A 5,256-nucleotide genomic window follows, 5' to 3' on the forward strand; every position below is an offset into this window, starting at 1 on the left:
CCAAGGTTACCCCTCACTCAGCCACTGACACCCAAAGTCCTCTACTCACCTGTCTTCTCCTAGTGGGTCTTGCCAAAGGTGGCAGGGATAACTTCGGGAGAGGTTAGAGAGGGTAACAGCACACAGCATGGTGCGTGCGCGTGCGCGCGCGCACACACACACACACACACACACACACACGTTTTCTTCTACTGCTGGCCCAGCAAATGGATATCCATAAAACTTTCTCCTTTGGAGAGTTGGATAGAAAACAAAGCACCAAGTATATGGAAAGAGACAGTAACCCAAATGCTTTGAACTGTGCAGGGAGACACACAGTCGGAGTTACAACACTGGCATTGTCACATAGCTTAAGTCTTGGCCAAAGATGCAGCAGGACCCAAATATCCTCTGTGTCCTAAATCTGCCACAGTTGCCATGGTAACCCTGTCCTATGTTTGGCCTAGAAGAGATGATGGTGAAATTCAGAGCCCGTGAATGTATTTATTTCTTGGGAATGAGAAGGCTGTTGCACAGGGGACCACACCTCACTCCTGCACAGGCAAAAGCTTTGCAGCGATGTTTGGGATTTGGGGAAGGCAGAGTTGCCCTTGCCCTGAAAAATAAACCTGAGAAAGACGCTTTGGTATGGGCGGTCGGGAAGCCTCCCTGTGACACTGCAGAAGGAGCAGGAAGGGAGATGGACTGGAAGCACCGCCTGGCTCCTCCGGAGACGATCCCACCCGCGGTCCTTGCCTGTCCAGCTTGAGAAGGCCCTCGGCACACACCTGCCACCTCGGCTCTGCTGTGCCTGGGGCTCGGTGAGAAGCGGAAGCAGGGCAAGCGCGTGAACAAAACCCTCTCCACAGCAGCCCCTGCACCTCAGCTGTGAGTCGCGAGACTGACCACCCAGACCAGGCGCTTCCCTGATCCGGGTACCATCCTGTTCCCCAGGGAGAGAGGTTACTCCCGGCTGTGGCGCCTGTCACAGCACTGTTAAGGTAAAGACTCTATCAAATGACCCACAAAGCTGTCTCCCAACTGCTCCTGGAATAACGGTGATTTCATCCGTTGATCTCTCCCCTCTCTGCTTCCCTCCCAGGCCTCGCTGCCTCTGCGCACAGTCACCAGGTCTCCCCAGGTCCTCCTCTGCCGAAGCATTAGTGGGTGACCAGACAGCTCTCTCATCTCCAGGCCCAGACCATCCTCCACGGTGCTTGCTGCTCTGCTAATAACTACACTAGGAGGACAGGACAAATGGTAGGAGTGCCAGAATTACAAAGCTGGCTCCTCAATCCTAAGCCCCTGCTCACTGACCAAAGGAAGCAAATGGAAAAGGCCCTGAATTTTCCTTCCCTGAGCAGGCTCAGCCTGTCCTCCCTCGGTGCGGCCTGTGTGACTACTGTACCCAAGGCCGATCTACACGGAGGGACAAGCAAACAGCCTAGGAATGATGGGCGCCGCTGCGTCTCCAGAGAGCGCTACGGAGTTCCCGCCCTCCTCTCCCCTGGGGGTCTGCCTGTGGCAGGCTGCACTCTGGGCTCCAGTTCTCGTGATACGCTTGTCTTCCCGCATTACAATGAAACTTGCTGTAGCCCTGTTCCTTCCCTGTGACTTTGAACGTGGACGTGTGACTTGCCCTAGTTAAGGGACGGTGGCCAGAAGCGACAACGTACCAGTTCTCAGCCTAGACCTTGAGAGGCCTCACGCGCTTGCACTTGCCCTCTCTGTCATCATGAGCAGGTGTCCCGGCCAGCTTGCTGGTCCCCGAGAGACCATGAGACAGTGACACTGTGCTCCGAGCCCACCGCAGCCTGACGCAGGGCCACTCCAGATCCACAGAGAAGCAGAGCCAGCCGGCTGAGTCCTGCTGAGCTGAGCAGACCATCTGCAAATCACAGGCACAGGCCAGCCCAGCACAGGCGCAGAGCTTCCCTGTGAAGTCCAGGCGAGAGCCACTGACCCCAGCTGCTCCCAAGCACGAGAGTAAGTGACAACAGGAGACTGTCGGATGTCACCGAGCCGGCCCTGCAAGTACACGTAACACACTACTACTCACAGGAGTGACTGCGCGTGTCTGCTCGGGAAGGGAAGAATGTGGTCACAGATAGCTCGACACGAGCAGCTGCGCCGCTCCTGGATGTCTGGGATCTACTCTGATGCTGGGAGGGGTTTCCTGATAACAAAAACAAATGCCTTCTTGTGTTTCTGCAGCGTCATGAGAGATACACTGTGGCAAGATTTATTATAAATATGCTATTAGAAAGTGTGAGGTTCTTGGACACAGTTATGTTGTAGGTATGGAAACAACGGTCCTTTCATAATGGAAAGGAAGAATTCTAATGTCCACTTCAGGCTGAAATTTGTTTTCAGATAGATAATGTAGCTTGCTTGTTGGAAGAGGAATACTTGCATTCTCAAATCAACAAGTGATACTTTCCCACTGACTTTTTAAACCTGCCTCCTGGCCAGTTCTGGACCTGTTCTAGGAATAATCTTCAATGGACATCGTAGTTTTCCTGTTCATCCTGAGGAAATAAAACAATGTCTGTGTGCTTTATTGTATATCCAATTCCAGTGTAGTAATCAAATTGTGGACTTCATTTAGAAAGTAAGCTTCCCCTTTCCCCAGCCTAAGGCTGCTGTAGGCAGCAACCTTACAGGGCAGAGCTTCTGAGTGACTCCTTTATTTCCCTGACTTAAAATTGCCCCCCACCACCACCCATTCAGCTGCCCCAAACCATTGGGGAAGGAAAGGTGGAAAGGTGGGGAGAAGATGGGGCATGGTAAAGAGCAAAAGACTCTTATTTACTGGTGGGGACCTTGAGAGGGAACTGCCCTTTCATGGAGTATTTTGTTGGTTTAAAATGCGGCGTGGCACTCTCACACCTGCAAGTCCCTGGCAGAATAATGGCTTGTTTTCTCCGGCGGGCATCTCCATGCCTTCTCTGGGTGTGTGGCTCTTCAGGGTCTCTAAATCACTCCTTAAGTGTCAGTCCAGGAGGCTGGAGAACATGTGACGTTGGAACCTGCTGCTGTAGAGCTTTGGCCAACACTAAAATAGAAGCTCCTGTTATGATACCTGTAAAATGTGTACACCTGTCTTCATTTTCCAGAGAAGGTCAGCAGGAAGGGACAGCCAAGAAGATCCCCATCCCATACTTTCAGGAACAGTACTGATCATACGTGGTGTTCCCCAAGCACACTGCGCTCTCAGTGGTAATCCTTCACAGCGGTAGGAAGTTGACAGTGCTAGTCCTACCCTCATGTTGAGTGGAGCTCTGAGCAGGGAAGAACCTGGGCAAGAGAGCAGACTCACAAGGCAAAGCAGAGGGGCAAGAAGGTGGGACAGCCTAGCCAATGGTCACGCCTGACACAAGACCCAGATGGAGCTGAGTTCTCATCAGATCCCCTCTTCAAGCAACCCTGTCCTCAGCTGCCCCAATGCTAACTGAAATTCAGAGAAAACAAGCATATCAGGATTTCTTGGGTTTCTGGAAATGTTGGGAAAGGGTAAAAAAGTCATGAAATTTGAGATACCAAGCAACCCTTCCAGATGGCAGGAGCGTCTTGAGCATCCAGAAGCAATCCAGGAAGACTGCTGGAATCTTAATTTTCGATGATTGGTTAACAGTTAAAAGCATGGGTTCTTACTTGGATATTTTGCACTGTTTAGACTTTTTCTTTCCTTTGTTTCCTGGTTCTCCAGGTGTCTGGCCATGCAGAAGCCCGATTCTGAGTTAAACCAAGTAAAGACAAGGAGATAAAGAGAATGTGAAAGGAATGAATGAGACACAGCAGAAAAGACAAGATCTCCCCTTCTCCGTTTTGGTGACAGTGCTCTCAGATAACCAACAGCTGGGGGAGACAGGCAAGGGCTCATCCTTTCCCTTCAAACTGCAACCGACTCCAGACACTCAGGGAAAGAAGAAAAGGAGACAGGAATAAGGAATCTAAATTTTGTAAACACAACACATCTTACTTCCCTTTATTCTTTTTCTTCAACTCCTTCCCCTCCCCTCCCTCCCCCTCCCTTCCCTCTGCCTCTTAGTCTCCTTAAAAACATATACTCTTATTTTTTATTTATTTATTATTTATTTATTTTTGGTACCAGCGATCCAACTCACGACCTTGTGCTTACAAGGCAGGTGGTAGAACCACTGAGCTAGAAACCCATCTCCTAAATGTTATTTGAAATGGAATTGTGTCAACATTGTCCTGGAATTATTTATAATTACAAAAATAGAAACAATCTGCCAACAATATTTTTTAAAATGGCTAAACAAATTATGGTCAACTAGACAATGGCATGATACTATACGTAACTATTATAAATCATATGCACAACTATACTTGTCCACAGGGCAGCAAGCTCATAATATATTTTCAATTAGAAAGCAGGTTATAAAAAGTATCATCTAGATAGTCACAGTTTAGTTAAGTAATTTATACATGGATAGTTAGATACATATGTGTAGAAAAAACACCTGGAAGGGTGTACCCAAAGTCTGACAAGCAGTTATCTGTGAACAATGAAATTCATTTTTTAAAATGTTCCTTTCCCTAAGATTTTTGACATTTTCTTTCTACAAGAATTATCTATACATTTATCTGGTAATTATAATATTTAGCATTGTCATGAAAATATAGAATTTTAGAAGAGAAAGAAAGGCTCTTGGCTCTTCCTGGAGAAGCCACACCTATGATGGACCACAGGTATAAGATGTGTTCCAAGAAGACTCGTCCCTGCAGGCAGAGCTAGGTGCTCACATAGACGGTCTCGCCATTGCCATGGACTTGTGGGATCCTGGGCAATTTCTATTCAGTGAGCCTTTGCTGAGCACCTTATACACATCAGGCATGGAACCCAACAATAACATACAAAAATAAATGTGATACTATTCTGACAAGATCTTAGTATTCCTATACTGTTCTTTGGGAAAGAATAATAGTATTCTCTCCTCACAGACCAAGTTTCCAATCCCTGAACTTTGAAACCATAACATTTTGACCCTGGGCCTTAAATTTATATCATTCACACTTGCAAAATATATTTACTCAAAACATAGCCCATCCTAACAGTCCAAAGGTCTTGCCTTGTTCCAGCACCAACTCAAAAGATCACAGTTCAAACAGAGTCTCGTGCAGGTCAGCTACAGGTGAAAATCAAGGCCAGATTCATTCTGAGGCAATTTCTCCTCTAGCTATAAACCTGTGGAATTGAACAAGTTGAGGAGCTTTCAAAGTACAGAGAAGCAAAAAAAAAAAAAAAAAAAA

General features: G+C 47.5%; 1 long non-coding RNA gene across 1 annotated transcript; it reads right to left on the reverse strand.

Annotated features, from left to right (window-relative positions):
- Positions 1-2,146: 2,146 nt before the first annotated feature.
- Positions 2,147-3,270, reverse strand: LOC104849185. The gene is made up of 3 exons (XR_776664.3): positions 3,062-3,270; positions 2,869-2,984; positions 2,147-2,507 (listed from the first exon to the last, which is right to left on the reverse strand). It is a non-coding gene; the product is annotated as an uncharacterized LOC104849185 (long non-coding RNA).
- Between the last annotated feature and the right edge of the window lie 1,986 nt (positions 3,271-5,256).

This window comes from Fukomys damarensis, unplaced genomic scaffold, assembly GCF_012274545.1.
Source record: "Fukomys damarensis isolate Sample0158 unplaced genomic scaffold, DMR_v1.0_HiC HiC_scaffold_4, whole genome shotgun sequence".
NCBI classification, from domain to species: Eukaryota; Metazoa; Chordata; class Mammalia; order Rodentia; family Bathyergidae; genus Fukomys; species Fukomys damarensis.